The sequence below is a fragment of the Ylistrum balloti genome, unplaced genomic scaffold, assembly GCF_031769215.1.
Source record: "Ylistrum balloti isolate Yb309-2 unplaced genomic scaffold, AGI_CSIRO_Ybal_v1 Utg371678, whole genome shotgun sequence".
Classification (NCBI taxonomy): Eukaryota; Metazoa; Mollusca; class Bivalvia; order Pectinida; family Pectinidae; genus Ylistrum; species Ylistrum balloti.
Genome location: NW_026782848.1, coordinates 44,637 through 53,916, shown reverse-complemented (window position 1 = coordinate 53,916; position 9,280 = coordinate 44,637). Strand labels below are relative to the sequence as shown.

Below are 9,280 nucleotides of genomic sequence, written 5' to 3'. Positions count from 1 at the left end.
TCCTGGGTCAGGTGTCCACTGGACTGTGTCTGTGGAGCCAGTACCTGGTGTCCAATGGACTTTTTCTGTCTGACCATCTATAAAAACATTAAGTTATTTAGTTAGAAACAACATAATGAAAGTTGTGTGCAGGTGTAACATCGTTACAATCACACATTACCCTGCACCCCAACATAACTGTAGGTTATGCCACATTAACAGAAAATGTGACAGTGTCGCACTTACTCAACCGTACATATAGCAAGCTGGCACAGAGAAATGTCCATAATTGACCTTTCTGTAGCTGTCAATCAAACCGACAATTTTGGCCAATCAAATAATTCCTTTTGCGTTAGCGCGACGCAAGGTTAACACAGTCGCCATATTGTCCCACAAGCGCCGGATGTCCCACACATACACGTGGAGATATTAACAGTAGATTTTAACCATGGTTCTTCGATGTGCATGGGGAACGTGTAATGCCGACGAGAGATATCCAGACCGCATGAATGGAGCTAGATTAATATTGTTTCCAAAGCCGAAGACAAACCTAGAAAAATGCCTTCGATGGATAAAGGCGTGTGGGAGACCGCATGATCAGCTGAACGTCGACAGGATCAACAAACACAAAGCTGTGTGTTCCACGGTATGAAATAATGGTAGCATGTGACAGTTTCTCTTTAAATAAATATAAATATTACATGTTGACTATGACTGCCCGGGGGATGGGTGGGGGGGGGGTGTCATTTGATTACAGTACTTGACAAATTAATTACAAAATAAATGTAATTTGAGTTGCAGCGTGTAAATAAAAAAGTAACAAATGTTCAGGTTAGTGCAACATAAACGTCTGAAATCCAACCATTGTTGTATTATAATTTCATCGTGTATTTTAGTTTATACATGTACAAAGTATTAACGTGACAATCTCAGTGAAACAGAATTACTCTGTTTATTCTTCCTATATATGTTTACAAAGACTAATCTTGTTATTTTGACAAATATGTGAAATCATTCTGACTATGTTATGCCCATATCCGATTATCTAAGCAAGTATGATAGGTACATTAGTTTGATTGTAAGTGTAGTATACTATAAATGCAATTTTCTTACATTCATACCCAGCAATGTTAGCTATGCAACACAAAAACACAACACACTGTTTTTTTTTTTTTTTTTTAAATATCTCCATTTAATAGCTTATAAAAAAAGGATAATTTATTTCATTCTGGTTTCTCATTATTCTTTACAGCATTTTATTGGAGGAAGTGGACCAACAAATTTGAACCCTGATCCTATACCAGCTGATGGTTCTAAGAACACTCCATCAAGACCTCTACCAAAGAGAAGATTGCTAAACACAGACACAGATCTCTATGTAAAAAAAGAAGAAAACAATGCCATTTCATGAAAACACAGAGCTGTAAGTAAACAATATTTTATTTATAAAAATAATTGAAAACATGTACATTTATAGCCGACAGATGTAATTATGCTGACAACATAAAATATTACACACAAACTTTAAAATTGAACAAAGTTGACTTGTGAAAAATTTCTGAAAATTTACTTATTGAAATCTTCTTTTTATATGTTTCAAATGATAACATTTAAATAAAAACTAAAATATATGCACATGTATGTTTTTTTTATGAAAATATATGTTACTTATATATAAACAAATGCGAAAGACACAAACAGACGAATCTGTTCACTGATACATGAAAATTCAACATCTGTGAAGAAAAGAATCAGTAATCATTTAAATTTGTTTGAATTACAGGTTAAATTGTGAATCAGTGAATGACATGGCATCTACAGCTAATAGCACAAAAGTACATGTAATGACTGACTCAGCTACGCAAACAGAAGAAAAGAGTAAGTAAATTGAACTTTCACAGTGGCACAGTTTGCAAATGGTGAAATGAGAACAGTTCATAAATGTTGGGCATGGTTCTTGTAAAATGTTGATAACCGATATAACATGTCTGTCATAAATTGATTGTCGGGCAGAATTCTCTCCACAAATAAATCACAATGGGTGTAGATGATAAATTCACAGAAATCACATCCTGTAATCATTAGTTGTCCTTGGATTTGAGCATAATACTCATGGTCCCTCTTCAAACTCATTTTCCCATTACATCTCTGAAGGCAGAATCCCCTTACTTCATCACAGGCATCACTCACTTTCATGTTCCGTGCTGTAAATGGACATTTGATTTCCACTATTCCGCTTTCTCCATCACAACACAATTTTCCATCAGGGGAGGCACCCAGGAAAGAAAATTCATGGTTGATTACAAAACCACATTCATGGAAATGTGCTGATGGAAATTTTTTCAAGTATTTTCTTTTTGCACTGATCTCATTTCTCCTTCCATACTCCAATGGTGCAGCATTAACACATGTTCTGTTGAAAATGGTGTTCAAGAAAGATGGTGTAGGTTGAGCTTTCCTTTTAAGGATTTTCCCAAAATTTGATGCTGTCAGTCTATCTTTTCTTACATCATGCCACAGCCGTGAATTGGACTGTTCTCTGGTCTTCTTCTCAATGTTTTCTATTTCTTGTTGGGGTATACTCCTATTGAACTCACTGAACTCTGTTGGAAGTTTGACTGGTGATGGCCTCGTCACTGTTGTATCTCCACATCCATTAGTTGATATTTGAACTAGTGGTTTCTTTAAGTTACTTGTCTGTAAGTATATTAGGTAAAAAATGATACAATATGTAAAAGTCATATATGCCATGTTGTAAATATGCATAAAAGTTAAATTTCTTTATTCTTTCAGGGATTTCACCTATGGATCTCCTCTCTGTGGTGACAGAGCTACATACAGTGAAGGGAGTTGTTAAAAAGCAGGAAGAAAGAATAAAAGAGCTAGAGGAAGCCCAAAATGCAGAGAAACACCAGGCTTTTGGAGTTAAAGAAATCCTGTTGAAAGAAAATGTGAAAGACCTTTTCAGGTATTACACTGGATTAGTCCATTTGCGCTTTGTTGCCTTACTGAGCTTTCTTGTGCCCCCTGGATTTGAAATGCCATACGAAAAGGGTCGACATGATATATATTTATTAAGCAATGAAGATGCTCTGTTTTTGACTTTGTGTCGTTTGCGTCATAATTTTGGACTGAAAGATGTGGCAGTGAGATTCGGACTTGGCATTCAGTCAGCAGGTGTTGTGTTTAATACCTGGATAGACCATATGTACTTCAAATTAGGACAATTGTCAATATGGCCACATAGGGACACCATAATTAACAACATGCCAAAGGACTTTAAAAAAGACTACCCAACAACACTGATCATTATTGATGGAACGGAATTAAAAACACAAACTCCCTCTGCACTTGGACTTCAGAGTCAAATGTATAGTGACTATAAATCCAGCAATACTGTGAAGGGCCTTATTGGATGTGATCCAAATGGAACTGTGATGTTTGTTTCAGAACTGCATTCAGGTGCTATTTCTGACAAGACCCTCACAGAGGAAAGTGGGTTTTATGATGTAATGAAAGCCATGAAAGAGCATGGTTTTATTCAAACTGGAGATGCAGTTATGGCAGATAAGGGATTTAAGATAGGTGAAGAACTGGAAAAAATTGGCTTGAAATTGAATATTCCGCCATTTGCAAGGTCAGGGTCACAAATGAGTGCTGAAGAAATATTCACAACTCAGAAGATTGCAAAACACAGAGTGCATATAGAAAGACTCATAGCTAAGGTGAAAACTTTCAAAATATTGTCGCATCAAGTGCCAACTAACCTGTTACCAAAACTTAATGAAATATGGTCCGTTTGTTGTCATCTGACACTTTTTCAAGATGTGTTTGTCAAAGACAAAGAATAAGATTTCATAAGTATTGATATATGAAATGCATTGAGTACTTTTTCTGAATATATATTAATATAAACCACTGAAATGGTGTATAATTATTAACAAAAGATCTAGATACTCTACCTGATAGGATAAAATGGATCCTACAGGAAGTGGTCCAAATATTTCTGTTGTTACTGTTGGTGCATTGTTGAACATTAGATGCTGCAGTGGTGTTCCATGTAATGCTGATAGCTTCAGCTTGTCTCTTGAAGTGACTTCTGGTAATCTGTGATAAAAGCATTGAAAACTCGTAACTCTATATATCTATGATCACCTTATAATTTGAGATGATCAGGTGTTAAATTTAATGCTGTAGATGATTTACATTAAAATTCATAACTGGGTACTTGCATTGATAATGTTGTAGCCTTGTTATGAAAATTTTATCAGGTTGTGTAATGTATTATCAGGCTTTGTGATTTGAGATGTATGATTTATATCATTAGCTATATGATAAGTTATGCAGATCAGAATTGTGTATTGAATGTAATGCTAGATGTGTATGCATTAAATGTGTAAAACTGAATTTTTTGTTAAATGAAATAAAGGGTGCTTTTCCTATTAATTTACACATAGTACATGTATTCAGCGACTTCATGTATCAATTACTGGTAACAGTTTGTTCTCCATGTTATTATAATGATTGTAAAATTTGACATTTAAATGAAGAAGATAATAAATACCTATAGTTCTCATTTACTTCGCATATCACTGGTTTTCTTTTCCTTTGTTCTTTTGCTTTTGCGACAACAACTTGGCTCAGAGGTACTGGCTGTATTTTTGCTCCTCTTGGAATATGCCACTGTTGAGGGACACTGGTACAGGTCTGCTCATCAGGAATGCATGAGAAATTATGAAGTTTAAAGCCTTGGAGGCATTTCAAGAGGCCAACTATGTGGGAACAATGACCAGATAAACTGAAAAAAAAAATTAGTTAATAAATAAAAATAGACACGTTTTATTAATCTAATTTTTAGAAATTACCTAAATGATGTTATATATTTGTTAGATCTATCAAAATTGTGTACTGTTTGTCTAATGTGTTGACAATGAATAGAAGGTCATATTTTTGACCAAGTGTAATTATATAATGGCTAATCCAGTAAGTACACAGGTAAACGACTCCCCACTGCCTACTTTCAACCGCGAAAATTATAGCCTTGGGGCATTGAAGGGCCTAGCCGTATATTGTTTCTGGCCAGTGGGACACCCCGGACAGGTAATCCACACCTGCATTGATGACAGATTTACAACCAAACGGTTTCATTACTGACATGTGTGACTGGTCACTACAGGTAAATTCACACGTAACAGGGAAATGTAACACCCATGCCATCACCGATTGTGTAAATATGACGCCATGTTGATTTTGATGTTTACATATGAAAGGCCTCTAAATGTTATGTAATTAAACACCCGGTTCGTGTTTTAAGAACACATTGTAAACAATAAATATTGATTAAAAATAATGTATCCTTACCCCACTTTACAAGAACAGAATGACTCGGAAATTGATTCTGTCGCTCTCTGTATATCAAGATGAAGATGATGAGGTTCGTCGGATTTTCGCATAGAACGCCAGCATTTTGCATCAATGTTGATGGCAGTGTCGGTCTCCTTGATTTTGATACTGTGTACATAACCTTGGGTGTAATAGTTCAAGCCTTTTTGCAGCACCTTTTCTGTCAAAGATCTACCATTTGGTAAAGACAAGGGGGGAAATATTGGCTGGAATGTCCAGCAGCGAGTCGGTTGCTGCATCAGCGGCCGCCATCTTGCGATATAGAATCTTGAACAGGGCAGGCAATACATTTATATACGATGGGGATTTTTTTTTTCTAACTACAGTCGAATCTCGATAATCCGGACACATTGGTCCCCAGCAGTATTTGTCTGGATTGTGAATCTTCCGTATTGCTGGAACATGACCTTGATGACCGTTGAACTTGTCATTACCATTCAGAGGCGTTTATCACGTATGCCGGGCTGAGTACGTATGCCTGCACATGGTACATATTCACGTCATGTGTGTTGTTTGAGAGATGCACGTTTGTGAAATATTATGTATATTGTACATATTATTAAACATATAATAATAAATTAAGTTAATTAATAAAAATTTCTAACATTCCTTTGATGAGTTTGGGCAGTTCCATTCAAGTTTATTCATACAAAAAAAAAAAAAAAAATCGGTACCAATATCACATGAGCACACATTGTAGAACACACAAGAAACATTAAACAAACACATACAACGCACTGTAGTTTGAGCACTAATTTACCGTCTGAAAATTTCTGTCAATACCCATTGCATATGTAGAAGTTTATCAACCGAGTCTGTTCTTTTCTGTGTCGTTGTAGTGGTTTGTTCGAAGTAAGATAAGGCTATAGCGATGGCAGACTTGGCTTGGGCTATGGTGATTGGTTTGGGCTCTGGGTCTGCTTGGTCGTCGTCTTCGTCGCTGTCGGCGGTAGTGCTGACCTCATCCCTTCGCACTAGGTTGATGATACCGTCTTCCTGTAAGCTATTCTTGGTGGCTTAAGTGTTGTCGATGGCGAGGTATTCCTCCGCTGTCATGGCTGGTGTGGTTGGCATGTTCTTCATGACTTGTCGCAGTTGGTTCAGTGGTATGTCGTCATTGTCGGCTATCAAACGGCTGAGTGGTTTGTCGTCCTCGTTGTCGGAGATGTTGTCGGAATTGTCCTTCTCGTAGAGTTGTGGGATGATCTTTACTGTGTGATTTACCTGTGGGAACCTCTCTGTCACAGCACTGTGCGCATTAGAGCTGAACAAAAACACAGATTTTCATTCCCAAAATGGTGCTTGTTCCTTTGAAGAGATCGATATTATGGCGAAAGGAAAAACAACACCAGTTTCAAAACAAACGCTTTTATTAATTTCATTCACCCTGGGAAACAGTTTATAATAGGACAACTTAACAGTGCAAACATTTTACGGTGACATTAGACAGAGGTCAGCTTGGTACAATCGATATACAATCATGTGTGATGGACAATGCCCTCAGTCAGGTAAGATGAAATAGCGGTCTATTTTTTCTGAAAAAAAAAAAAATCATTTGTATTTTCTCCGTCCAGTTATTGACTCAAAAAAGACCATATTTCTGGGTTTGGTTCCTGGAAATTGTGCCCAGATTGCGAATCCGGATTTCCAGATTAGTAGCTCAAAATAACGTTACGGAAATCTGTTCCCGTCAATTCTCGTCCGGACTGCAAGATTTCCAGACCAACGGAGCACGGATTATCGGGTCCCGACTGTATATAGATATATGACCCACCTATGTATGAATGCGATGCAGTGTTGATACCAACGCACTTCCCAAATTATTGTTACATTTTTTGTCGTATACCACCCGTCGACTGACTGGTGACAAAAAACATGTCCGTTTGAAAAATGTTACATTGTCCATTTCCTATACGTAGCTGTCCAGATGACGGTTGAGTTCATCAGCCAGAGCATTGAACAACACTGTGTCCACCTCATAACGAATGGGCCGAGAAGAGGGAAGTCTATGTAATACCTGCAGTACAACCACTTGTTGAACGTCATATTCATATCTCAATGTCATAAGTTTCCTGAAAATATCATCGACGGATCTGGACATATCGCACAAATTATTCAATGCAGTCTGTAACAACACAATAGCAGGACGATTAGCCTGGACCAACGGCAGTGCCCTCATTAGAATACTGTTAAGTCGGGCCCCTCCATAACCGACACATTGATCCTGCACTTCCCCCGGGCACAAATTGAAATTCTCATTAACCCGACAGTCAGTAGAAGTTTTCGTAAATTGTTGAATCCTTCGAATAAAAGAATGCCCCAGCAGCATCGCCGTAACCGCCATAGTAAGCACCTGAAGCAGATCAACCACTCACGTTTGTTTACAAAGAAATGGCAGGCTACGAAAAAGTCTTTGGTCCTAAATTGTGGAAAGTCAGTACTTACGGCAAAAGCAAAGGACAATTCACCACGGAATGTCGTCACGGAATCGTGTTAATTGAAGGTGAACTTCGTATGGAACCTGTGCAGCTGGGAAATGTCTTAATATTCACAAATATCTGGTTGACCAAAATTTGTCTGTGCACAAATTTTTTTCAACAGTCACGTGATCACATAAACCAAAACATCACGTGACTTCCCCTTGCTGTGGAGATAGTATTAAACAAAGGGAGTGTAAGCGTGACCCGGACAAGAATGTATATTCTGACAGAAAATTGATAATAATTAATTGAATGGCTGGATCATCACATTTAGAATGTGGAACATAATTTTTTTTTCTGCCATTTTCCCAATATTGTAACAATGCATTTCTCAAAGAAGGATTTTTTTCACCAAACCTTTGGTCAACAGCAAATTTTTTGACGTTCAGGCATAAAAGTAATAATGAAAATGTTTTAAATCTCCCTATTCCATCTCAGACAGTAGCTCTTTTAAGGCACTCTGTCACTCAAAAAACATATACATGAAATAAAGGCGATTAGTCCGTCAACTTCAATGAGTACATTAATTTGAAACTACATGCACTAAAAATCATAGTTAAAAATTAGACAATGTTGTATTTACCATAAACTCTACTCATAATGACCTGTTTCCAGAAATTCAGGCATAATAAAGAGTGTCCCTATAAAGAGAGTTGCCAGTATAGCAACTTGCAAGCTGCGAGACTTGTCTAGATCTGATAAATTATTAATGTGGTGAATTGCATGTCACTTACAACAACTTTAGTAAGACATAAGAATGGCAGAGCAATTTGTTTCTAAAAATGCATGTTAAAAACATCCCGGAACATCATATTATATTAACATCCATAATTACTGTCAATTAATATCTTTACGCCGGTAAATTTTTAAACTTCTTCTCTTATTAAAAGGCTTCTGAGGCTGAAATATATGAAAGAGGAACTGTACATCATCAACTTAGCTTAATCAGCTAGGTATTGACAATCATTATCTTTCTTCAGTGATATTTGATGAATGAAAACAGAAGAAATCATATGTGTGTGAATTCTAAGTGTAAAGTCTGCTATTACTGATGCAGTGATGGTTATTGTTGATGTCTCCAAATGTTTATAATTAAGTCTTTACTAATAAGTTTATTAAACATGGGATCCCAGTGAGATCTAATGGCACCCACCATCGTATGATCTCCATATTAAGATCTTTATTAGCTTAATCTTTCCCGCTTTTTTCTCAGTCTCTTTCATCCTCATATTTGCTTTCCATTATATATTGTACTGAATATTGGCAGGTGACTTAATCATATACCATGGACAAAGGAAAATTTTAGAATGATCCATGAAAAACTGTCTAAGAAATAGTGATAACAAATGGGAAAATGCTGTTTTAGACATTGTGTTTTAATTAACGTACAGATGAAATCCAGTTTGAAGAGTTGTGAA

The 9,280-nt window shown here is 36.7% G+C and overlaps 1 pseudogene; it reads left to right on the top strand.

Annotated features, from left to right (window-relative positions):
• Positions 1-375: 375 nt before the first annotated feature.
• LOC132563307 (uncharacterized) lies at positions 376-4,265 on the top strand (annotated as a pseudogene).
• The last annotated feature ends 5,015 nt before the right edge of the window (positions 4,266-9,280 follow it).